General features: G+C 40.3%; 1 protein-coding gene and 1 long non-coding RNA gene across 2 annotated transcripts in view; one reads left to right on the top strand and one right to left on the bottom strand.

Moving 5' to 3' along the window:
• LOC111836461 (sodium/potassium-transporting ATPase subunit alpha-1) overlaps window positions 1-28,000 on the top strand; it is a 173,562-nt gene that overhangs the window by 91,539 nt on the left and 54,023 nt on the right. The gene's annotated exons all lie outside the window — the stretch shown is intronic.
• LOC111857798 (uncharacterized) lies at window positions 6-27,753 on the bottom strand. Its single transcript, XR_002841445.2, has 4 exons — window positions 27,671-27,753; window positions 9,803-10,000; window positions 437-528; window positions 6-134 (listed from the first exon to the last, which is right to left on the bottom strand). It is a non-coding gene; the product is annotated as an uncharacterized lncRNA (long non-coding RNA).

Below are 28,000 nucleotides of genomic sequence, written 5' to 3'. Positions count from 1 at the left end.
CAGTTACCTTTGCAGAAAACACAGGCAAAGGCATTTCCTTCATTGTATTGGACACTTCTTGCAGTCCTTGGGCTGCCAAGACCACCTCTTCAATTTTATCTAAAACATCATCGAGGCCAGTATCTTCTCGTCGACTGAAAAACAAGAAAAATTAGATCTTATACTTATTCCCAACAGAATCTAAATTGTTTTAATTATTTTTGATAATTCTCATGCAGTGTGTTTCCATATATCATAGAAACTGGACATAAAACACATTGCATAACACCTACACAAAAATGTTCATCAAATGTGAATCAAGTCTTGGAGCAATATGTGACTACTTGTAATACAAAAATAAAATAAAAGTTACTCCTCACATCAATTTAGGAGAACATAAATGGAAATATATATACATTATAATATTGTGCAAAAAATGCTAATTCAATTTAAGTACCTCAGTCTCCACTTTTTACTCCCTTGTAATTGCAGAAACTCTTCTTCCTTCACAGCAAACACTTCTTGCATTTTGCTTTTAAAATGCTGATCCTGTGTAGAAAATAGTCAATTAGCAGTGCAATTGATTGACATAAGAACATAAGAAATTTACAAACGAGAGGAGACAATTCGGCCCATCAAGCTCGTTTGGGGAGAACTTAACTAAAAGCTCAGAGTTGTTCAAATCTTATCTAGCTCTGATTTAAAGGAACCCAAGGTTTTAGCCAGCACTACTTGAACAGGAAGACTATTCCATACTCTAACTACACACTGTGTAAAGAAGTGCTTTCTCAAATTCAGTTAAAAATGTTCTCCCGCTAATTTCCACCTATGGCCACGAGTTCTAGTACTTAAACTAATATTGAAGTAGCCATTTGGCTGAACAGCATCCAGACCTGTTAGAATCTTATATACCTGGATCATGTCCCCCCTTAGTCTCCTTTGCGCGACGCTAAACAGATTCAGCTCAGCTAAGTTCTCCTCATAAGACATTCCTCTAAGACCAGGAATCATTCTTGTAGCCCTACGTTGCACCCTTTCCAAGGCAGCAATGTCCTTTTTATGGTATGGTCTTACCAAGGAATTGTGTAATCGTAGCATCACCTCCCTTGACATAAACTCCACACACCTAGAGATGTAACCTAACATCCTATTGGCCTTTGTAATTGCTTCCCCACACTGGCGAGAGTGGGACATACACTCTGAGGTCTTTCTCATAATCAGCTACCTTTATTTCAGTGGAACCCATAAAATATCTGTACTTTATATTTCTGCTCCCTGCCTGGATTTATCTATGTTAAATTTAATCTGCCAGGTAATTAAATCAAGATCCCATTGTAGCCTCTGTGCTGCTGGTTCAGTATTTGCTACACCACCCACCGTACTGTCATCTGCAAATTTATCCAGTTTACTGTATGTATTGTATGTACGTAACTGCCCGCTGTTTAATGTCTGTTTTCGATCCAAGCTGCTACAGTTCCTAAAATCCCTACAGCTTTGAGCTTAAGCAAGAGCCATTTGTGGGGGACAACATCAAATGCCTTCTAGCAATCTAAGTAGATCACATCGTAGGCCTTTTTGTAATCAATTTCTCTTGTAGCTTCCTCAAAGAACTCAAGTAGATTAGTTAAACAGGACCTACCTCTCCTAAATCCATTTTGGCTATCGCTCGGAATGTTATTTGAATCCAGGTAATTTACCATTTTCACTTGGATTATAGCTTCCATTAATTTTCCAGTTATGCAAGTTAAACAGATTGGCCTATAGTTTGCTATATTACTTCTATCCCCTTTTTGGAATATGGCGTTATATTAGCATGCTTCCAATCAGAAAGTACTCTTTTGGAGTAAAAATATTGGAAGAAACTTTTAATGTCATCCTTAGCCTCCAATGCAATCTTCCTTTCTACATTCCTCTTAGCGAGTCTAATGTTATTTTTTAACTCAACCTGTAGACTTAGATACCCCTGCTTTATTTTGAAATCATTAGTTATTTTCCATTTGTGGAACAGAGCCCTTTTCCTCCTGACTTTATTCTTAATTTCTGTAGTAAACCACCTTGGTTGCAGTTTCTTAGATTTAGTTTTGCTGGAAACAGGTATGAAGTCTTCTTGCACTTGCAACAATGTGCTTTTAAAAAGTTCCCATGCCTCTTCAACAGTTTTGCTCCATCCAGTTTACAGTTTCTAGGTTCAGTCTCATGCCATTAAAATTAGCCTTCCTAACATTGTATACTTTTATTTTGTACTTTACTCTTCAGACAATAAAATGAACCTCAAATTTAACCATGTTATGATCCGTCCAATTACAAATACCGACAATTAAGCCATTTGAGTTTTTAGCATCTAGTTTTACCCATACAGCTTTTGTACTTTTATTTTTTTCAGTGACCTCCCTTGTCTGCAAGTTTTCTTTTACGTATACTGCAACACCATCTCCCTTCTTGCATATCCGGTTTCTACGGAACAATGTGTAACCATACATACAGTTATGGACAAAAGTCTTGTCACATAAGGACATAGTAACTTAAAAAGGCATATAACTTTATTTCTAATCAATCAATTGTTACGATAAATGGATCAATTTAATGCCAAGGACTTTCACATTAATAACTGGGTGCAAAATGAAACAGTCAAAAAGTGTCCTGATGTTCACAGCTTGTTAAAGTCCGTAACACCTGTTTTTGCAAGGACAAAAGTCTTGTCATGTCTTTTAATGATTTAACCAATCACAGATTTGAGGTTCACCTGTGACAAATACTGTAATTAACATAATCCCAGGTGTGTATAAAAAGATCCCCAGCAAACCAGACCTTCAGATGAAATTTAACGTGGATAAATGTAAGGTAATCCATGCAGGGAGCAGAAATATAAAGTACAGATATTTTATGGGTTCCACTGAAATAAAGGTAGCTGATCTCGGTGTGTATGTTGATGCTTCCATGTCCCACTCTCGCCAGTGTGGGGAAGCAATAAAAAAGGCCAACAGAATTTTGGGTTATATCTCTAGGTGTGTGGAGTTTAAGTCAAGGGAGGTGATGTTACATTTATATAATTCCTTGGTAAGACCCCATCTAGAATACTGTGTGCAGGTTTGGTCACCATACCTTAAGAAGGACATTGCTGCCTTAGAAAGGGTTCAACATAGGGCTACAAGAATGATTCCTGGTCTTAGAGGAATGTCTTATGAGGAGAAGGAGATTAAGGGGGGACATGATCCAGGTATAAGATTCTGGATGCTGTTCAGCCAAATGGCTACTTTAATATTAGTTTAAATACTAGAACTCATGGCCATAGGTGGAACTGGATTTGAGAAAAAACTTTCGTGTAGTTAGAGGATGGAATAGTCTTCCTGTTAGTGTAGCATAAGTTAAAATCCTGGGTTCCTTTAAATCAGAGCTTGATAAGATTTTAACAACCCTGAGCTATTAGTTAAGTTAAGTTCTCCCAAAACAAGCTTGATGAGCCGAATGGCCCCCTCTCGTTTGTAAATTTCTTATGTTCTTATGTTCACTTGAAGTGCAACCTGACTTCTGACAACATGCCAAATATTCAACCACAGACCAAGTCTGCTGAGGTGTCAGACATCATTAATGTATCCAAACATCAAGTGGAGAGGATTAAAAAAAGATATGAAGAAACTGGTGATGTTCATGACAAGCCCAGGTCAGGCAGAGAACGTAAGACAACTCTTCGAGAGGACCGTTTGTTGCTTCGAAAGTCCAGGGCCAACCCTTTTTCAATTGCAGTAGAGCGACATCAGAACTGGTCACCAGAAACCGCTGTGTCTACAAGAACAGTTTCTCAAATTCTCGCACGCAGTGGTCTCCATGGCCGAATTAGTGCACAGAAACCAGCATTAATGAGAACACAACAAAAAAAGTGTGTTGAATTTGCCAAGGGCCACAGCTTGCAGCAAGGACGGACAGTGGCAAAGTAGCAGAAGGTTGATTTTGCTGACGAATCATCCATTGAACTGCATACCAAATGCTGCAAATACTGTAGGAGACCTGTTGGAACCCGCATGGACCCAAGATTCACCCAGAAAACAGTCAAGTTTGGTGGAGGAAAAATGGTTTGGGGTTAAATCCAGTATGGGGGTGTTCGAGAGATCTGCAGAATGGATGGCAGCATCAACAGCCTGAAGTATCAAGACATTCTTGCTGCCCATTACATTCCAAACCATAAGAGGGGGCAAATTCTACAGCAGGATGGCACTCCTTGTCATACTTCAGCCTCCACATTGAAGTTCCTGAAACTGACGAGGATCAAGGTGCTCCAGGATTGGCCAGCCCAGTCACCAGACATGAACATTATTCAGCATGTCTGGGGTAGAATGAAGGAGGAGGCTTGGAAGACAAAACCAAAGAATCTAGACCAACTCTGGGAGTCCTGCAAGACTGCTTTCTTTGCCATTCCAGATGACTTCATCAACAAGTTATTTCAGTCATTGCCAAGACGTATGGATGCGGTCCTCCAAGCTCATGGAAGTCATACATGTTATTAATTCTTTCTTCCAAGGCACCATGACTTTATGTTGTGATGTTATTGTAGCATGTTTGTGTATTCTAAATGAAGTATATGCATAATTTCTACATTACTTTTGTATATGACTAGACTTTTATCCAGGCAAAAGTTGACCTTTCTGTCCTAATTACATGACAAAACTCAATGAATGATGAAAAACTTTATTTTGGTATAATAAGCATAATCTAGAGGGCTTTGCCTTTCTTATAAGCCATTTCTGATTCAAACTGATTAACTACAGGTCAAGTTATTATTTGTTGTTCCTACAACTTGGTTAAGTGACAAGACTTTTGTCAGGCACTGTATTATATGCTTCACCATCATTGTCACTCATCCATGTTTCTGTTATTCCTATAATGTCGTAAGAGTCTGGTGAAATGAAAGCCTCTAAATGATGAATATTGTTTCTAATACTCCTAGCGTTTAAGTACAGAACGCAAATGGTAGGCCATTTACAGTGCCCACTTTTAATATTAATTTGAGCTTTCCGTCTCCCCCCACCAGGGCTGGACTGGGACAAAAAAAGGGCCCTGGCATTTTTGCTCAGACCGGCCCACCACAATCGGTCGGACACAACCAACAAGTACACCATCCTTGCGGTCCCTGTAGATATGCATTTTTTTGGCCCGCAACTTCTCCATACCCCCCTTGCCCTTGCGCTTTTGCTTCTCCATCCTAAATCCACTGATTTTTGGCTCTGAGCCACTGACTGCATTTGACTCAAGAAACAGAGGGGGAGGGGTGGAGCCTGTTAAGAGATGATTAGGCCAGCCCAGTGTCAGTATAGAAAATGAACCAATGGGCCGCTGTCCCTGCTTTATGGGCCGGTCGTTGGCCAATTTAAAAAAAAAAAATCATATTATATCGACCAGCCCCCAAGTGCGTCGGCCCACCGGGCATTTGCCCGGTATGTCAGATTACCAGTCCAGCCCTGCCCCCCACCTACTGTCACGCCTGTTATGTATGGACCTTAGGTACTTCTATGCCTAGCCAGTAGATGGCACTGTGATCTCTGTTTAGGTAGAAGTTCTATGTAACCATAGTAAAAGGAACTGAATAGAAGGAGATACTGATTTTGTGATTAAAAACACCGATGTCAGCTGCGTTATTGAACGCCTACACGAAACCTTACCAAAGGGCAGCAGTACACCACATATTTGGCGACAAGGTGTGGTTTCTGCGTGGGACCAAGCGTTGCATGAGTCGCTGCATTGTTGTTTAGTTCACGGAATACACATCGGGAGTCAGTGGATACGGACGCACCCCTACTACAGGAATGTGCCACAACACCTTCTACAGCTGTCACTGCGAATCCTACTGCAGTAACAGGAACAGAACCAGATTCACCTAACCAAGATGACACCAACACCATTCCTGCTCCACAAGTCACCAATGCGACCACCGAAGTCGGAAGGCGTTACCCTGTCCGGAGAATTAAAGCTCCAGATCATCTGACGTTGTAGGGCTACATACAGATTGCTGGTTCGACGGGAATAGCATTAATTTAGTGAGCCTGTTCTGATATAAGGGCAGAATAATCCCTTGAATTGGCTCGAGGTGAAGGGGCAGTCTACCCCCTACCTCTACAAAAAAAATTTTTTAAAAATGGACATTTGAATAAGTTCAGTTTAACACATGAAGGTTATGTAAAGTTAACAATGTTGAATTAGTTGTGTTTGGTGTGGTCCAAACTGTTGATGATGGTTCTTAAGGGGGAAGGGAAATGTTATGTATGGACCTTAGGTACTTCTATGCCTAACCAGTAGATGGCACTGTGATCTCTGTTTAGGTAGAAGTTCTGTGTAACTATAGTAAAAGGAACCAAATAAAAGGAGATGCTGATTTTGTGCTTAAAAACACTGATGTCGGCTGCGTTATTGAACGCCTCCACGAAACCTTACCAAAGGGCACCAGTACACCACAATGCCCACATGGGCAGGACGTAACAGCTGCGGGTGATCTCCGCTCATTAGCTCCGCTTCTTAAGCAGATGGTACTCAACAAACATTGTGAAGTAAAGTTGCCATGATAAGGAGCATTACTGAGTGTTCTTTTATCTTGTGCCTCTCCCTCTTCTCCTGCCTGCTGCGTCCTGCCTGCCTGTCTCACCTGCCCACCCACCTCCCCAGTTTCTTCCGGCTCTAAATCTGGAAGCACCTGAAAGAGGTTAGACAACATCACTTAAGGTGATGCTGCTTCTGTAAATTGTGTACGCCCTTTTCTATGTCAATGACCTATGTTCACCCAGCTCTCTCAACCCAACCTGTTCTTCATTCTCCCTCCTCCCCGCTTGTGACATACACCTTACTCCCAGCCCAATATATTTATATAGTGCATTTAAAAAAAACGTAACAACAATTCACCCATGTAACCATACTAGCAAACACTCAAATACACTTCCAAATAATTCCAATGAACCACTTCAACAGGCGCACAACACAACACAAGTGCATACCACGTCTATACCACTCCCTCACAGTGCAGCATTCCCAGCTACCTCAGGAGGAAGTACAATCAACAGTACAATTGCACACAATTGCTGCAGTTTCAGAGATTCTCTTCCCAACATTATCTGCCTTTGTGCCTCCTTTATCAGTGTTTCGGCTATCAGTGTGTGGCACGGTGGGATAAGCCTATGTGCCTTTAAATAATGAAGGCTGTTGGTTCAAACCCAGCCTCAACATGTCTGTGGGTCCTTAAACAAGGCCCTTAACCCCTGGGTGCCACTATGGGTGGCTGCCCTTCGTGGACAATTTACTCTATGAAAAAGAGGGAGGTGTAAAGACAATTTCTCCAAGAGTATCAATTGTTATCAACTTTGCTTCCTTTAATTTCCATTCACTCTTAAGTTGATTACGTTTTGCTTCTTGATCTTGAATGTCCTACATGGTTCTGGCTTGCTCTAATTTAGCAGCAAGTTCAGCTTCAGCAACAACATTTCTGCTGGAAAGCTTAGAGGTAACTGAACAACTAACATGATTCTGTGACATTTCTGTATATACAGTCTCTATGTCAGTGTCTTCAAACACCAACCCATGCTCAGCCTCATTTAAGACAATTCTGACTCATTCCTATTCCAATCGTTCATTAAAGTCCATTTCAAGATCTTCTAACCACTTGGTTACAATGCTTCACTCAGTGTGCCACAAGCCTCCATTAATTTCTGGAGTGCTAGTGTTATTCCATTTTAAGTGCTCATAACACTGTGACACAAATTTAGTTGTTTAAATATCACTTTGAATTTTTTCCAAGTCATCTATAGAACAAAACTATTTTAACAGCAACCTAGATCTTTTGGCAGTGAGCTTCCAGGAGTCATGTGCCTTATTAAAGGATTTTCTTTGTTTATTTGCCTCCTGATCATGAAGCTCCTGTTCCTTTTCTGTTAGACTTTTTACACAGGAACTGGACTTAATTGGTTCTTTTAAGGATTTATTAGTCCCTACTTCAGACTGAGACATTAATTCAATTAACAACACCCAATTTTACCACATTCACAATATCCAACAATATTAGCTTCAACCATTCAAAAACATCAATCATCATCAAACTCAATCCCCCTTTAAGACTTGATATAAGTTTCATAAATTCATTCAAACAAATATGGTTCAGTTCACTTAGTCTTCTTGGATACAGACATGAAAAAGTTTCTAAATGTGATCATGAATTTCAAACTATTCGGCTTGCAATGAGTTCCTTTACAAAACAAAAGGTTAATTAATCATAGTTCCATGGGATCAGCTGTATTGTTACACTGTATTAGTGATGTAGTGAAGACCTCCTATACCGAGACCAAGTCAGTATCAAGACCAGAGTGTATAGAGATCGAGACAAGACCAAGACCTAAGCAGGGCGAGACTGAGACAAGACCAAAAAGAAGGCAGGAAGTCAAGATCAGAAACAGACTAATCTTTGAGTCTACATAACTATGAAATATATATATAAAACTATAAAATGTGGAGCATAGGCACCATCTTGGGGCTAGGCAGTATGGCATAAAATTTGTGTCACAGTATAATTTCAACAATGGATGTTTTTTTCTTAAAATTTCTATATAAATGCTTCTGTATAAATGTAACATTTTTTCAAATAAGACACATCTTATTGGTTGCATTTGAACTTTGAATTAGGTCATTTTACACCCTATCTCAGAACTATATTAACAAACAGATGAATGTTAAGATTTTCTGTTAAATATTGAGGTCTTTTGATGAGTGATCTTGATTGGTATTGAAATAAAACCTCTAAAGTCCTCTAAGTCCGAGACTGAGACAAGACCGAGTCAAAATAAAGTTGATTCTGAGAAAAGACCAAGACCACCCTATCTCAGAACTATATTAACAAACAGATGAATGTTAAGATTTTCTGTTAAATATTGAGGTCTTTTGATGAGTGATCTTGATTGGTATTGAAATAAAACCTCTAAAGTCCTCTAAGTCCGAGACTGAGACAAGACCGAGTCAAAATAAAGTTGATTCTGAGAAAAGACCAAGACCACAAAAAAGTGGTCTCGAGACCGGTCTTGAGCACTACAACATTATACTGTATATTTAATGTTACATCATTGGCTGCATTGGCCAAATGACTTTACGCCCCCTTCCCCCCATGACCCCCCCCCCCCCATTCAAATGGGTTCCATGGCCCATGGTTCCACCCACCAAGGGTACTTTAGATGGACTATGTTTTCATTTTTTGGTTTTGTTGTATTTGTTGTCCCTCTTCCATCAAGGCATATTTGTATTAGTAGTGATTGTAATTCCAATGGTGCTCATGATGTCACATCCTGCCTGCTGTACCTGTCCAATCCCCTCATTTCCTCTAGGGTATGTCCCTACGCCAGCCACATCTCATGCTTGTTAGTCCTTCCTATCGTCCCTGCCCTCTTGTTAACCATCCACAGCTGCCTTTTGTTTTTCCCCATGTTTGACATGTATGTAAGTGCTCTCTGTTCCAGTGTTCCCTAGTTCCATCATTTTTACCTGTGCTCGGTTCTCTACCTGTCCAGTTTTGCCTAATTAATGCCCCTATGTGGGAATTTTCTGCACACTGCTATATGCATTCATGTTTCTTGGGTCGGTGTCTCATATGGGTGTCACACTGAGTAACACATCACTGTGACCAATAGACTGTGGGATCATAGTGACCGCAGACTGGATGCTGGTGGCTTTTAACATCTATTGCAAGTTTTGGCTTGTGTAAATGTAGACTGTTCTTCAAGCTTTTGAATAATAAAACATTACTTATTTCATGTGGTAGTGAACATTTGTCCAATTAACATTAAATCAAAATGGATTACTGTACCTGGAATTGTCCCCTGCAATACAGGTGCATAGGTAAAGATCTTCCTCCATGGTTTTGTTGGAAATTATTGGTTTGTTATAAGCAGATGTTAATGGTTGTGACTTGGATGAGGACAGTGATGTGATACTGCTACTTTCCAGCTGTGCCATCAACTGCTCTTACACTCTGGTCCTTCAGTTGGCACCAATCCTTGTCATCCTGATGAAAGAGGAAAACACCTGATGAGTTTAAAGAGGAGCTTTGCATTCATGTGGCCTGACAAATACAATCCCATGAAGACAATAACTCAAAAAGATTTTGATGAATCTGTTTCAAACTTTGCAGAGGCATTGAATGGGTGCTGGACTGGACCTGCTTAAATTCTGTGACAGATTGCCCCAAAACTGAAGCAATGCCACTTGGTGGCGGCAAATGGAAGGGTGAAAGCAGACATTTGACCTGGTGAGTGTGATAAGCCCAAAAGTATTTGATGGATCTTATTACTGCTTCCACATAATTCAGTAAATATTATATGAATGAAGATCTGTACCTGGTTTCATTTTCAGAGAAATTGCCCCAAAAATGAAGCATGACTGGTGTCTGGCAACAAAGGAAATGACAGCTGTAGAAGGCACTTAGTTTTGTGAACACAGTAACTTTCTACCCTTCCAAGAAAAAATCTATTTTATGGATCTTTTTCAGACTTTGCAGGCATATTATAAGGCTGATGAACTGGATGACATATTATGCACCATTGCAGTGTCTGACTTTGCGGTTACGTTTTGTTAACTACAGAAGCCCTGAAAGGCAAGACACACCAGCAAATATAAAAACACATCAACAAATATGAAGGCACCTGCAAATAAGAAAACACATCAGCAAATACAAAATCACAACAGCAAATATGAAAACATGCCAACAAAGACAAAAACACAACACAAATACAATTAAAACACGGTCAGCAAATACAGAAACATGCCTGCAAATGCATGCAAAAGGTACATCTTTTGGTACCAGATGCAAGCAAAAGATACAAAGAGAAAATGGATGTCATTAGATGACTATTAGTGACTATACACACTGAAATCAAAAGACTGATGGATGTGAGCCTCTCGTTGTACGTTATGAGGATATCATGAATTATATGGTTTTTCAAACGTCAGGGGTGACTCTTAAGCAGACAAATTTTTTTTTGTGTATTCACAGATAAGTACAAATATAAATCACTTGCCTGCTCATCATTTATTACACTGTGTGCACAATTATTAGGCAAGTTGTATTTTTGAGGATTAATTTTATTATTGAACAACTACAGTGCTGTCGGTCAATCCAAAATGTTAATGAACCTAAACCTGAATGTTTAAGAAAGTAAAAGTGAGGTTTTGTCTTTCTTAAGAGAATATACACTGTGTGCACAATTATTAGGCAACTATTAGTGTGCAGAATTATTATGCAACTAAATGAAAAAATGAACATTTTCCCATCTCGCTTGTTTATTTTCATCTGTTAAAGTGAGAATAATAAAACAACTCACAATTTACATACAAACATTTCTGACATGTCCAAAAAAAAAAAATCAGTGACCAATATAGCCACCCTTCTTTTCAATAACTGTCACAAGCCTTCCATTCATGGAGTCTGTCAGTTTCTTGATCTGTTGATGATCATCTTTTTGTGCAGCAGCAACCACAGCCTCCCAGACACTATTCAGAGATGTGTACTGTTTTCCTACACTGTAAATCTCCTATTTAAGCAGGGCCCACACGTTCTCAATAGGGTTTAGGTCAGGTGAGGAAGGGGGCCATGTCATTATTTTTTCATCCTTAAGGCCTTTACTGGCTAGCCATGCAGTGGAGTACTTCGATGCATGCGATGGAGCATTGTCCTGCATAAAAATCATGGTCTTCTTGAAAGATGAAGACTTTTTCCTGTACCACTGCTTGAAGAAAGTGTCTTCTAAAAACTGGCAGTAGGTTTTGGAGTTGATTTTGAGGCCATCTTCAACCCGAAAAGGTCCAACTAGCTCATCTTTAATAATACCACCCCATACCAATACCACACCTCCACTTTGCTGTCGAAGTGGAGCTCTGTGTCCGTTACTGATCCAGCCACGGGCCCATCCATCTGGTCCATCAAGAGTCACTCTCATCTCATCAGTCCATAAAACCTTTGAAAAATCTGTCTTCAGATATTTCTTGGCCCAGTCTTGATGTTTCAACTTGTGTGTTTTGTTCAGTGGTGGTCGGGTTTCAGCCTTCCTTACCTTGGCCATGTCTCTAAGCATTGAACACCTTGTACTTCTGGACACTCTGGGTAGGTTGCAGTTCTGGAATATGGCAGCACTGGAGGATAATGGGTTCCTGGTAGCTTCACGTTTGATTCTTCTCAAATCTTTGGCAGTTAATTTGCGTCTTTTTTTCTCAATACGTTTCTTGCGACCCTGCCTGCTACTTGCAACAAAACGTTTGATGGTTCTGTGGTCACGCCCCAATATCTTAGCAATTTTAAGAGTGCTGCATCCCTGTGAAAGACTTTTTACAAGGACTTTTCAGAGTCCTTTAAATCTCATTGGCCCATTTTGCCTGAGGAAGAGAAGCTGCCTAATAATTATGCACACCTTTATATAGAGTGTTGATCTCCTTAGGCCACACTCTCACTCATTATGCAAATACACATCACCTGATAAATTTTATGCACACCTTAAATCCAATAAGCACTCAAGTTTATACAGCTTGAAGTTGGAAAATATGCATAAAAATGATGATATGGCCAAAATACTCACTTGCCTAATAATTGTGCACACAGTGTATATTATCATTATCTTCATGTAACCCATTACTTTGTTCTGAGCTGTAATGTTAACGTTACAGTGCTATGCTTATTTTCATTGTCGTTACAACAAATCTGGATTGATCACACATAAATGAATGTGTTGTATAGGTAAATTGCAGATTGATTTATTTGTTTCAACGTCGATTAATTTGCTGTTGTGTTCTTATAATTACACACTAGGTCAGCCACTCCCACATACATTATTCCCAGGATAATCTGTTTCCTTGCCAAGAAAGATGGATAAGTTCACATATTTGGGTGTACTGCTTACATATTTGTTTGTACTTTTGTCAATGGTCTCTGCACTTTGCCTAACCAGCACAAACTTAAGCATACTGAATATATTTATTGTTCCACTCCCCACGATGCACTGTCCCATCTCTTATTGCACTGTTAATACTGTTTTGTCCTGCTGTCCCCCATGCAATTGTTCCCTCCCCTCCAACTGTGGCACAAGAATTTCACTTTCGCTGAGTTCTATGATGTATGTAAATAAAGTGATCATGATTTAAGCGATTTCACATTGACTCAAATTTAAAGGCACAATATGGAACAAACCTCCAACTGGCACCACAAATGAAGTGGTTGTTATTCGGTTTATCAGTACATGCTGCTTTATTGTTCAAGTTCCGGAGAATTCTCACTAAAATGGCACAAAAGATATTTAAGGCACAGTGTATTCTTGCTATTATGTTTGCTTGAGCCTCTTTGTCTCCCTCTTTTGTATTTAACATTTCCAAAGGTAAAGTACCATGAAAAAAATGGGAATATTTCCTCCTGACAGACCTGCATGGATACAGATATTTTCAAGTTTTCTGCAGTGGGTTTCACCAGCTAAGCTTAAGTTTGATCATAGCCTACAGTGGATGTAAACTGCCCTTACATTTGAGTTTACAAAGTACTAGACAATAATCGATTGCACCATGCAGATAGTTTCAACGTAAATTTTACACCTCCTTATCATTAGCTGTAAGGTCCCTCATAACAAAAAAAAAACAATGTGGTGAAAATGGTACACATGTGAATAACCTAAAAAATGTTTTAAAACATGCAATAGTATAATGTTACCAGAGATCATTTTAATCACTTGTTAGCTTTACCACTGATTTAGGATTAAAACAAGGTCGCTGGCTTCATATGTCAACCTTAGCCTAGTCAGCTAATATTAGCCGGTAAGCCAGAAAAATACACTGCTCTGCCTTTTGGTCCAAGTGAACCTTGATTCCTTGAGCGCGATCCTTCTCTTGTAAAAGAATGACTGTCAAGCACCTACAATAAATGTCTATCGAACTTTACCACTGCAATTTTGATAAACATACTAGCGGGGTAAGCAGACCATAATTGATTCATCATGGATGTTGTGAACCACAGATTTAACTAAAAAGTTTAACCATAATATTGTGGATTTAAAGTTTAACCATGAAGTTTTACTGCCACTGTCACTTTTTAAAAGTTAATGTTGAAATTATATCTCACAACAAGGGAGAATTCCCCCTTGTGTGTAGCACATTTTAGTGGAATCCGCTTCACTATTACTCTAGACAAATGCTGTTCCCGAATTTAATTACAACTTTTGTTTTCCCCACATAACTGTTATTTTTTGATTTCAGAAAACAACTTAGGCTATGCTGAGATCACAAAAAATAATAAGTTGATGCAGAGTTGCAGTGAAAAGATTCAAACAAAGCAGTATGTGTTCACGTGAACAGGGCATGATAAAAGTTCCTAAAGGTGTACCTTCCTATTAGCTATAGTTATGACTGTCGGCTGATTGACAGACTGCCTGTCCAATCAGTAACAAGCACGTGATGATCAATAGGCAGTGGTGGAATGTAACAAAGTATTTGTACTTCATTACTGTACTTAAGTACATTTTTATGTATCTGTACTTTACTTAAGTAAAAATAATAATGCATACTTTTTATTTTACTCCATTACATTTTGTGGCAATTATCTGTACTTTCTACTCCACTACATTTCTACAATTTATGCCGTTAGTCATTACATTTCATGAACACAATTTCCTCAAAATCTTGCATGAAAAAATAGTTAGCCTATTGCGTTCTGGCGATGTTTGCCATTTCCTACCAATCAGGAGTGGTGGAGTATTTGTACTTTGTTACTCTACTTAAGTACATTTTTATGTATCTGTACTTTACTTAAGTAAAAATAATAATGCATACTTTTTATTTTACTCCATTACACCCCCCAGCCAATGGTCAAATTTTCTTTTCAAGGTCTCATTTCATTTGTTTCTCATTCTAACATCTGCCTTTTGTATTGACTACGTGTTGTGTTATCCATTATTAGGCCAATGTTTTTTGCTTTTCTACAATCATGCATTGGAACATAAACTTTTTTGTTGTGAAGGCAATAAGACGGACACTGACGCGGCAAAGCTGTAAGTCCTGTTGTTTTATTAATACTCTCCTCAGAGAAGTCAGAGGTACCCAGGGCTGAGCCCGAGAACGTAGTTGAAACTCAGGCGGGGAGATAGGAAGATCGGCTTCGGTACAGACGAGGGAGAGGCGCAAAACACGGTTGAGAATCCAGGCAGGGGTCGGGCGATTGGCGTCGGTCCAGAAAGAGGCAGAGGCGAAAAACACAGTCGAGGGTCCAAGCTGAGGTCGGGCGATCGGCGTCGGGGCAGGCAGAAACTCGGAGTCTAGGAAACGTAGCAGAGGTCAGAACACAGGGAAACACACACCGGAAAAAACACTCAAACTCAGGGCACACCATGAAGATCTCGTACTGATTTGAGAACCGAGTTGCCTGATATAGTGAAACTGAAATCGGGGAAAACAAGACACAGCTTGGAGAGGAGTGTCTGGAACGGGAGCAACCGGTACGGCCAGAAAAACTGGTTGACAGGACGCGAAACCTCGGGGAAGCCCTATCGATCGGAACCCCTGGAGGGGCGTGGCTGAGACAACGATGTGGATTCCTCAGTGCTATCCATCGACGACAGCGTTGCAGGAACCGATGCACCACAGGTACCGTGACCTCTTCTTCTAGGGCCGGAAACAGAGGAGGCTGGTATCCCAGGCAGCACTGGAAAGGAGACAATCCTGTAGCAGACACAGGTAGGGAATTGTGTGCATATTCAATCCAAGACAGATATTTACTCCATGAACTGGGAGAGTCAGAAGCCAGACAGCGCAACATGCGCTCCAAATCCTGGTTGGCACGTTCTTCACCCCTGGTCTAAACGAGAACAGAAAGTTAAAACGGGCAAAAAACAGAGACCACCTGCCCTGGAGGGCATTCAGGCGTTTAGCGGTCTGTAAGTATGCAAGGTTCTTATGGTCGGTCAAGACCAGGAACGGGTCCGTTGTCCCCTCCAACCAGTGCCTCCATTCCTCCAGAGCCAACTTCACTGCCAGCAGTTTGCGGTTTCCGATGTCATAATTCCTTTCGGCTGCCGTCAGCTTACGAACGACAGAGGCACAGGGGTGCACCTTGTCATCCTCAACGGAGCGCTGGGACAAAATGGTCCCAACTCCTGTACCCAAGGCATCCACCTCGGCGATGAACTGGCGAGATGGGTCAGGTAACTGCAAAATGGGAGCAGAAGTAAACCTATTCCGTGGGTTAGTGAAGGCGTCTTGGGCATCAGGAGTCCACTGGAACGGAACCTTGGAAGATCTGAGAGCTGTGAGAGGAGCAGCTACCATACTGTAACCCTGGATAAAACAGCGGTAGAAATTGGCGAACCCTAAAAAATGTTGCAGATCCTTCCGTGTGCGAGGCTGCGGCCACTGACTGACAGCTCTCACCTTTGCGGAATCCATTCTGACCGTACCCTCTGCGAGAACGAATCCCAAAAAGGAGATGGTGCGTTGGTGGCACACTTCTCAGCCTTTCCAAATACCACCAGGAGCCTCTGCAGGACCTCGCGTACGTGCTGCACATGGGCATGTTAAACGCGGTCTTCCACTCGTCACCCTCCCTGATCCTGATAAGATGGTAGGCATTCCTCAAGTCCAGTTTGTGAAGAACCGTGCCCCCTGTAACTGATCCAGGAAAGAAGATAACAACGGCAGCGGGTATCGGTTCTTAATAGTGATCTCATTCAAGCCCCTATAATCAATACAAGGATGGAGCGAACCGTCCTTCTTGCCAACAAAAAAGAAACCCGCCCCCGCGGGTGATGAGGATGGTCAAATGATGCCAGCTGCTAAAGACTGTCCTATGTATTCCTCCATGGCTGACCTCTCTGGAGCAGAAAGGGAATACAGACGTCCCCTAGGTGGACTAGTACCCGGAAGCAAGTCGATGGGATTCCTCAGTGCTATCCATGACACTTTTTATTTACTAGTTTCACAATTATGCTACACTTGTTTTTCATGCAGGCCAGGGTAAAGGACTTTGGAAAGCAACTCTTGTTGAAGAGAATGTACTGGTGATACGTAGTTGATTAAAGGGCTCACAATGCAACTCATACTGCCATATTCTTGAGAGCGCCACCCCACCACTAGTGTTTGGTTACTGTTGTGTTTCCCTTTTACTGCTCTTAACAGATATGTTGAATAGTTTTGCAAGTACATACAGTAAATGATTTAAAGATATATCATGTCCTGATTGGTTTATCTTCATGGTATATTAGTGGATAATACCTAGTAGATAACTTGTCATCCACATAATTCTAAGTTAGGGTACACACAGTATTGCAGAGTGCACGCACAATAAGCACACCAAACTTTCCAATACACATATACTGTATAGTTGCTTGTAATTATTACGAGCAATGACATCAGTAGAGGCGTAAGTCAGTACATCTACTATTCTTTTACAAAATGGCACACCCCAGACGTTGAGACAAACCATTGTGTGGGTACTTTTACTTAAAAAAATACTTTAAAGTAAATTTAAAAGTAAGTACTTAGTACTTTCACTTAAGTAAGATTGTTGATGTAGCACTTCTAATTTTACTTGAGTACATATTTTGCAGGATATTTGTACTTTTACTTAAGTACTAAGCTTCAGTAATTCCTCCACTACTGTCAGTACAGTAAGTACATACCCTTTCCAATTTCAGTGCTGCTAATGATGTAGTGCAGGGGTGGCCAATCTTATCTGCAAAGAGCCGGTGTGTATGCGGGTTTTCGCTTCAACTCCCTAATTAGATTACTAATTAGAGAACTGATTGGCTGAAGAGTCCTCGCACCTGGCTTTGAACAGCTGACCTACAGGTTATCTCAAAAACCTGTATACACACCGGCCCTTTGCGGATAAAATTGGGCACGCCTGATGTAGTGCTTTCACATTTGCTGGTTTGTTTTCATATTTGCTTTTGTGTTTTTGTATTTATGGTTGTGTTTTCTTCTTAAAACTAAATCAAGTTAAAAATTCATTTGAGAGCTCACAATGTCAAATGGAGAACACAACAAAATAAATTGTGTATACATTTTATGAGTTTGATTTAGTATTTTGTGAGAACATTAAACTAAAATCTGTACAGTACATGATTTAGAACATCGTGCCCAGAAAAAAACTGTGTGTACCATTACTGTATCTGTTGCAGTTTGTTGCAGAGGCTGGTCAAAGTGAAAAAGAAAAATAAGTTGACTATAAATATTTAGACACTTAAAAATAGTTCTGACATTTTAAGACATACACAAAAAAAAATGCATAATCCTTTAAAGGTGCAACACACTTCACGCGACATGTATACTCCTTTATGAATATAAAGGAGTATATACATATGAATATGAAAGACGTGTTCCTGTCTTTCTTGGCTTCTCTCCGAGGTGATTCCAGAAGCAGCCCTTCTCTTCTCCCAGGTATGTTCAGCTCCTATGTATCTGTTCTCTACGGTATGAGAGTGTCTGTGCAATTTGGACCCCTGCTTCCAGTAACACAGATTACCTGCTGGCTCCGAGCTTCACAACAGGTTGAATCCATGTTACTGACAGCAGGAGCCCTGCTAATCTCCTTTTTCTGTTTATACTTCCCTGTTTCTGTTTTTACCAAAGAGGGGACAAGCTCCCTCTACAATCACCTTTTCCAGATCACCATACTTACTGGCTGCTAGAGTGTCATCAACAGATCTGTTTGATCTGTAAGCAGACTGTAGAGGGTCCTGGAGTGTTTCAGTAGTGGTTTTGAGAAATTGCTGGATGATCATAACTACAGAGGTTAGGGATACTGGTATGTAGTCATTCAGGCAGGAGATTTTCAGTTTTTTTGGAACTGAAATGATGACTGAGGATTTAAAGCAGGTGGGTACTGTGCACTGACTCAGGCTCCAATTAAAGTGGTCAGCAAAAATGGAGACCAATGGATCAGCACAGTGCTTGAGTGAAGTAGGTGAGATGTGATCATTGCCAGCTGCTTTCCTGATCTTTTGTTTCTGGAGTATGCGTCTCACTTGTTGATCAGTGGTTGTGATGGGTGGGCTCATGGAAACCTTTGAAGAGAGAGTTGGCAGTGGGGGGGGGGGAGGCAAACAAGGTGTTGCAAGATAACTGTGGTCAGGTTTTGGGGAGGGGGTGTCAGTCCTTTGTTTCTCAAATCTTGCTTAGAAGTTGTTTAGCTGGTTTGGCAGTGAAGGGCCTACTTCAGTGATTGGCGGATATGGTTTGAAGTTGGTGACAATGTGAATTCCCTTCCATATGAAACAGTCATTAGAAGAAAAATACTCCTCTAGTTTGTCCCTGTATTTGTGTTTCGCAGCTTTGACTCCCTTATTGAAAGCATGCTTACCCTTTTTGTATTCCATTATGTCACCACTCTTATGGACCTCTTCCTTGGCAAAGTGTAGTCTCCCCAACTCGGCTGTAAACCAAAGTTTGTTTTTATTATATTTCTCTATGGACTTTGTTGGAATACAAGTCTCTTCACAAAAGCGGATGTAAGAGGTGACTGCGTCAGCATAATCGTCCAGGTTGCTGTTTGTGGATTTAACCCTGTGGGGACGAGGGCATTGGCGGCGATGCCACGTATCTTTCTTGTGTATTTCAGTTAATAACTCACTGAAATCTTTTTTGTAGAAACATGAAAAAAACGCTGACTAAATTGGTAATCTGTCTTCTTTTCAAAATGTTGGAAGTATTAAAGTTTTTAAAAATTAGGTTAAATTCGCAAAAAAGTAAACCATGTCACCTTACTTTGTTTTACCTGCATCGGGGGCGTGTAGTACCGCCCTCACCTTGAAGATCACTATTTGCATTCTAAATAGCTGCATTACCAGATATTTAAATCGCATTTGCATGGTAATTTGATGAACAACGCAATGGTGAAATATGATCCAGATAGATCATCATCAGCACCATAAAAGGGAGGGGGATGTGGCCAAGTGTGAATGGCTCATGCATATACATGAGAGCTCTTACATATTCAATGGCGGAGGCCAGAAATAGTGACATGAGTTAGCTTTTTCTTATTTATTTATCCAACTGAATGTTGCAGCTACACCATTTAGTCATCTTCATGTACCCAAGACTTTGATGATCAGATATCTGACATAAACAAACTGGTACCATTGCTTACTATGTACTTTCATAATGTTTCTGCAATGTGTTCCAAACTACATTTTGCAATGTCTATATTTCGATATCAGATTACAAACTTAAAATAAATCTGACATATTTACAAAGTACATTAAAATTAAGATGAGTGTAATGCCAAAACAAATATATAAGAAATAATTTATTTGCCATGAATTAAGTTTATGATATTGAAAGAAATGTGTGATCATGCCCCAGTAAGTGAAAGTGTGTTCCCTACCCCAGTGGTCCCCAAACTTTCTCTGCAGGGCCCCCCTTTTCTAGATAGGAACATTATTGAGCCCCCCCATTCAAACTACACAGGTTCAGATTCAAACTTTATTTGAAATACAACTCCCTTTTCTAATTGAGCTAAAGAAATGCAATTACAAAATAAAAATGGTGCAATTTCACCACTGTGGGAGAAAAAAGAGCAATTAATTAAAAATAAAAGTCCAGCATAAGTTTGAAATTATGCTAATGCAGATTTAACATTCCTATTAATATTCATTGGCGTACACAAATTAAAGTTTTAATGATAACCGCAGGTTTCAGCCTATACTATAGCACAAAATAACACTAAATCATACCCATTAATTGATAGTCTCCCTGCACTTCATGTAGAAAATTTTAAACCTTGTTTTTCATGATATGGCTAGATTTTTTGACCGGCGCTGCAAAACGTCGTCATGCGTCACCATGTGACATGGTACAAAAACCTTGCAAGAGCAGATCGTACAGTACCTCTTATGCTACGTTCACGGCAAGCGTCAAAGACGCCAGCCGTCGCTCCCGCCGCCCTGAACGCGACGCTAGCCAACGCCGGAGACGCTCTCTGACGTCATAGAGTGGGCGGGGACAAGGCCACTCAGAATGCCAGGCTCTGAGAACTTTTTAACGACAGTTCTACTAAAACACATAATTATGTTTTGACAAACACTAATGCTATAAATAGGTTTAACATTACCGACAATTTGCACTGTTTTCTCTGCTATGGCGCCAAAATTACTACAAAAAATATATTATGCACTTCACCATCTCACCTGGAACACCGATTGTTTCGGACACTCTGGTCCATGCCTCATTTTTATTATTTATGTCCCTGTATGCAAACAGAGACACATCATATATAACTGGTTACCCGGCCACAGCAATAATAAGTCTCTCCTTCATTGTGCCTAGGAGCGGTTGGGTCGGAACAAAAGTTTACACGCTTATGTTCTGCGGCGCTCTCTTTAGCGTAGCATCTCTACATTCCCATTGGTTGCCGCCCAACCGCGTCACAGCTCATTACCATAAAGTTGACTGGGAATCAACTTCTGTCCGCGCCGCTCCTCGACGCCTCCCGACGCTCCCTCCCATAGAGAATGAATGACTTCCGGTCGCTTTGACGCTCCCGCCGCTTGCAGTGTGAACGTAGCTGTCACTACCGAAAATGTTACACCTAACGAAAATGTAACTTCCGCTACTACGCATGCGCACGCTTGCGACTTCTGGAAGGAGGCGTGCTATTTTTACGGCATCGCGTCACATTTCATCGTCTGTTGATTTTTGATAAGAATGTCGACAGCGAAAAGAAAGAGAAGATTTAACCGGATAATGATGGAGTCCTTCGACTTTAAAATATTTTATTTCGCATAGGCCTTTAATGCCCAATGTGCTTCAGAAGGAGCGACGTAAAATACAGGGTATGGCCATCAATTTTACAGTCAAAGGTGACATTACTTTAATGTTACCATTATGTACTACTCCCAGTTCGATGTGCTGTGAAGTTACTTAAACTAAGCTTGCTTTTTTTCTCCTTAGTCATTTCTTTTCTTAATTGTATCAGTGTAATTACCACACACTCGTGTCAGTTATGGCAGCTGTGTCTTGTGGTGCTAAACGAAGCAAATTATATTTGTTTCTGGCAGACGACCGATTGTTTTATTTTGGGCCAAACCGCACAACATAAACATTGCTTATGTTGTGCAAATAAAAGCTCTTAACTATTATTTTGGTGTTTTTTTTTTTTTTTAGAAAATGCTGTACATATATCACAGCCGCTTGATAAGCAGTATGGGTACACAAGATTGATATACACCCCAATTTTATTACGTTTTCTAAAGAAAAGGCATCTATTCAGCAATACCATTGGGAAAAACCTTATGTAAGATTACTGTCAGGCACTAAAAGCAACGCGCACACAGATGCAACTATTACAATCAGCAAAGCAATATGGTTTAAATACCACAATAAAGTGACGGCTGAACTAAAAATATAAACATCAATGACCCATCTCACAATACAGTACGTGACTAATGAATGATGATACACGACGTCCACGCCCTGAATCACGCAATCACGGTCTGCCGCAAAATGTGAATACATGCGCAGTATCGGGCCTGTGGAAGTGTACATTACGCATGCGTAATAAAGAAGTGCCAGAAAATGTGGTTTCGTGGACGCATGCGTGATGAATGTGCGCATGCGTAGTAGCGGAAGTTACATTTTCGGTAGGTGTAACATTTTCCAAGAGTGTCCAGCTGCAGACGCCTGTAGAGTGGAGCTCCACCGGAAATATGTCACCTCCACAGGAAATACGTGATTTTAAGGGACGTAAAGTGGAGCTCCACAGGAAACACGTGACATGGAATTATTTTTACATGCCTGTGTTGACCAGCGGGGCCTCCGGGTTAATGCTGTCTGTTATGAGAAAGATTAAATTACTGGCACATGAGTGTGTTGATTGATTTTTTTTTTATTTCATTCTGTTTGTTGCTGCTGTCTAAATAAATTTAGCAGTTGATTGAATATAATTGTTACATGTTGATCATCATTTATACAACACATACAGGGCTGCATATAACTGGTACGCAAGTACGCATTCACCTTTAAAAGCGATACGTGCGGCAATCGATTGCTGTGACAGTGTAAATGCGTACGTATTTTATGTGCATTTGCGCTGATATGACAAGAAAATACCGTGCATTTCAACCTATATACCGCAAATGAAGTACGAATTAGCATATACAGGTTAAAATGCACAATAATTTCTTGTCATATCAGCGCAAATGCACATAAAATACGTACGCATTTGCGCTGTTCCAGCAATCGTATATAGTATATGTTTATAACAGTTAAGGAAAGACCAATATATATATTAGTAATGTGTATGGAAAGTAACATAATAGCAATTGCGTATGTATGGTATGTTTATAACTGCTCATCTTATGACTAATATATATATTCCACAAACTAGATCAGACCAGATATATATATATATATATATATGCGTATATATATATATATATATATATATAATTTCTCTAGCGTATAAATTAACAAAAACATACTTTTTGAGAATTTTACAACTGAAATTCCGCTGTAACACACAGTTTGGTCACGTGTTTCCGGTGGAGCTCCACTTTACGCCCCTTAAAATCACGTATTTCATGTGGAGATGACGTATTTCCGGTGGAGCTCCACTCTACAGGCGTCTGCAGCTGGACCCTTCTCACATTTTCGGTAGTGACAGTGACAGTAGCATTAGCCGCAAGGGAGGACTCCACTACAGGGACAGAAACACGTGAACTCCACAAGTGAGTCCGGACATGACGTTATGCAAACTTACGTCATGGAGGCAGTACCAGATATCACATGATCTCCACAGCCTGGATTTGTCAGTGGGAGGGTGTTTAGCTTTGTCGAAAGAAAGAAGTGGGTAGAACAAGCAACAATGGTAGCTTTCGAGCGTTGATTTTTTCTCTCCAAATTTAGCTTTAAATTGGTTACTTAAGCTAAGACTGACTGTCTACTGAAAAAGAAAAAATATTTATAAAATTATAAATAAATGTATAAATATTTGTCTTGTGCGCACAAGTTATTATTTGGAAGGAATAGATTAGCTAGGTTTATTTCAGGACGCCGTACTACGTTTGCTAGACCTGGCATTAGGGTACAGTAAGATACAACAGCCTTGTAATTAATATTACTGGAAGGAGTAAATACAACGCTGCCGCGTACTACTTTGACATTAAGGCTGAGGTATACAGTCCGTATGAATGGTCGTGACAGAGGTGAAGCGATATGAACAATATTTTTTTCTTTCATTATCGGTAGTCAATAATAAAACAGGTATAAACAAGTAAAATAAATACAATAAATAGGTGTCAGTAATGACAAGAAATGTTAGGGGAACTTGGTGAGGCGAACAAATCAATAAACCGAGTAAAGTGGTAAACATAGTATAGGCTATGTCTTGACGCAACCGAACCAAACATCGGTGTCAACAATATTAAAGATGCACAAAATATAGCCTGCGTGCAATAAATTGTGACCAAGTTATATAAGTTATTATGTAGTACTTTTGATTATTTGAATATGATTCGCAAATTGACGAAATATAGGGTTATGCCTACTAATATTGGCACTGATGTTTTGTTCGGTTGCGTTAAAACAGATTATGTTTTCTACTTTAATTGGTTTGCTGATTTGTTCACCTCACCGAGTTTAAGTAACATTTTTTGATATTACTGATACCTATTTATTGTATTTACTGTACCTGTTTATCATAGTGTATTATGATTAACGATAATGACCGAAGGAAAAATATTGTCATGTCGCATGAATTCATGTCGCTTCACCTCTGTCGCGACCGTAAACACGGACTGTATAATTCACCCTTAATGCCAAAGAAACAGTTTGCAGCAGAAAAAAAAATGGAAAATGAGTTCATGCTGTTACTTGTTGACTGTAAATAAATGTCTCTCCAGTCTGATTTGTTTAGACGTCGAGACATAATTTTGGTAGACATAGTTGTCATATTACTCTCGGCCTCAAACACAGAGTAATTATCTTGTGCGCACAGAATAATTTGTGAGTACAAGAAAATAACTTCTGCCTCACAATAAAAAAAAAATCACCCTATGGGACTTCGGTGTATTAAAGTGAGAATTTCACACGTACCGAAATAATAAAAATAACACATGCCTTCTTGTAGAATTAAAATACATTATTAACGTCCGTTTCCAATGTTAATAATATAATTTAAATCGATCACCAAAATAATAAGTATATACTTTAAAAGACTCGATTTCTGTTCGGTAAAGTTAAAGTCCGGGCTGTGTGTGACGATTATGTGATATCTGGTACCACCTCCATGCATGTTTGCATAATGTCATGTTCGGATTCGCTTGTGGGGTCACGTGTTTCTGTCCCTCTAGTGGAGTCCTCCTGGTGGAGATCTGCAGCCAGACCCTTTTCCTCAGCCGGCTGAACAAACTGGAACAGCCTCCGTGACGACACAACTTTGCCCTTATTGGCTGAAGAACGTGACCTTTGTATCCCAGGAAGTTCCGATGCTTTATCTGCTATTTCTCCCGAATATCACGTAAAGCGGTGAGAACTGTTTTTCAGTTAATTTACCTGGTAAAATAAAGTTTAAATAAATTACATAAATGCTCTAATAGTACACGTAAGTTAGTGGTTTATTTATTGTTAGTTACTGTAATGTTGCACTGCTTTATTTGTTTAATCGTCCAGTCTGTGAAGAGATTATTTTAAGGTGGCACATGCCCCTGAGGCTATCCCATTGGTGCGCCCTCTTCCGCAATACCTCTGTGCCCCCCAGTTTGGGAACCACTGCCCTACCCCAAGTCTCCAGAGGTTAAATATGTCCCAGTCAATGGAGTCTAAGCAGTCCTTCAGAGCATCTGTGGCTGCAATGGTCCAGGTTTTCACCAGTTTGATTTTGGGTTTTGTAGTTTTGAGCTTTTGTATGTGGATGAGAAAGTGGTCCAGTGGGGCATGGATATTTCTCTGGTTTTAATAGTGCTATAACAGTGGCCCAGAGTTTTGCCTTTCCTGGTAGGACTGTGTTTACCTTTGCAGTTCCTCAGTCAAATTAGTGTGTTTGAAGAATCCAAGGATGATTACTGGAGAATCTGGGTGTTTCTGCTCAAATGGAGGGCCTGGAGCAAATCCCAGAAGCTATGGGCATGAGGTGGGGAACAACACAGGATGGGGGGCCAGCCCATCGCAGGGCACACTTACATACCATTCACACCTATGAGCAATTTAGTTACTCCAGTTAGCCTCAGCATGTCTCTGGGGGGAAACTAGAGTACCTGGAGGAAACCCCATGATGACATGGGGGAGAACATGCAAACTCCACACACATGTGACCCAGGCAGAGGTTTGAACCCGGGTCCCAGAGGTGTAAGGCACCACTGCACCCCCCCCCCGTCAATACAATAGACGCAAGTTCATGGGGAGAGTAGAAAGGCTTGCTGTTAATGATGAAACTTTCCAGGTATGGGGAACATGTTATTTTTAAGACAGACACATCACTGCACCATTTCTGATTTATATAAAAACATATTCCTCCGCCTCTGGTTTTGAAACAGAGAGCGGGATTGCAATCTGCTCTGAGCAGCGAGAAGCCATCACCTTTTTGCCACAGGATCGCAGAGTATGGTTTGCTAATAGCTTGAATGGTTATTTGACTAAATCAGAATAAACCAGCTTCAAATTCTTTATCTTTCCTACAGGTTGGTCTTGCTCAACTGAACTGGAATTATTGCTTTGTCTGAATTATTATTATGAATTATTAACTCTCCTGGGTTAACTGAGCCATTACCGGAAATATTAATCCTGATGAAAGATGACTCTTAAAGAGTGCAAGTGAGGTATAGATTGATGAGACAGAGAAAGGATCAGAGACAACAATAAGAGGGTCCCATCTCCCTGTCGCTCTTCCTTTCAATAGCAACTTTTCTTTTTGACATCTTAGACATTTCACACAATAACTGCAGGTTGATTCAGCTGTACCATTCTGTTGACACAGGTTGACACAGTTGCTGATTCAGCAGAAGTAATGCTTTGCATAACTGAATAACTCTTCTGCTTACCCTTCTCAGTCTCTGTCTGTATATCTGTCTGACTTTTTGTGTGTGAAAACAGGGCAGTTCTCAGTATACAGCTGAAACTTATTTACAGCTGAATTGATCGGCTCATTTAACGGATGCTCTCGTGTTGCTTCTTCAATTTGACTCATTTGGCTGTTTTTGCCATTGCTATTTGCCTCATTTCTGATGAAAATACCCACATAATCATTTCTCCCTCTCTTTCACTTTAAACCTCAGTACCTGTCTGTACTCGTGGTACAGCTGCTTCTGTCCCTCTTCCTGATCTGTAAAGCCTTGTTGCGGATCTGTCTCTTTTGATCCTGTGTAACTGTAATTTCATCCTGATTCTATTATTTTTCAGACAGTGATGGCAATTTTAGCTGCTTGCTGCTAAATAGAAAAACCAGATACTTTGTGTCTATGAACTTCTTTCTCATTCAGTGAGCAAAATAATAAAAAAAAAAAGTTGAAGCTTTATCATTTAACCAACCAACAAACAACTGCGAGACTCCCTGAGGCAGACTCACTGACTAAAAGGACAGCAGGTAGTGGTGTTAAATAAACTGCAATGGTACCAAGCGCATCTCATATTCAAGACGTGCTTTCACTGAGCAAATGCAAAGGACCGAGACTGCCTCAGTGAATAAAGTGCATAAAACTGGTGTTAATGGGACCCCACTTACCTCCCAGTGTCTGCTTTAGATCAAGCTGGCTGATTTCCTCTCATATGTCTGGGAAGACTGCACTGCTTTGGGTCACCTTGTTGCCATTAATAACACCGAGGGGGCCACTGATAAGGCTGCAAAGGGCCAGCTGCTTGTTAATGATCAGCCTTCTTATCTGTGTGTTCTCACTCCTTGGCTGATAAAAGAGCTGCAGGGATAGATGTAGGGCAGGCTGAAGGTTTTCCTATTGGAGATCTGAGTTAGTATTTCGATGCGTGATTTTACATGCCATGCAAACAGTCACACTGCTCTCTGCATTTACTGTAAGGTTTTCCATTGTTTCAAGTC

The sequence above is a fragment of the Paramormyrops kingsleyae genome, chromosome 16 (assembly GCF_048594095.1).
Source record: "Paramormyrops kingsleyae isolate MSU_618 chromosome 16, PKINGS_0.4, whole genome shotgun sequence".
NCBI lineage: Eukaryota > Metazoa > Chordata > Actinopteri > Osteoglossiformes > Mormyridae > Paramormyrops > Paramormyrops kingsleyae.
This window is presented reverse-complemented; position numbering and strand designations above follow the sequence as displayed.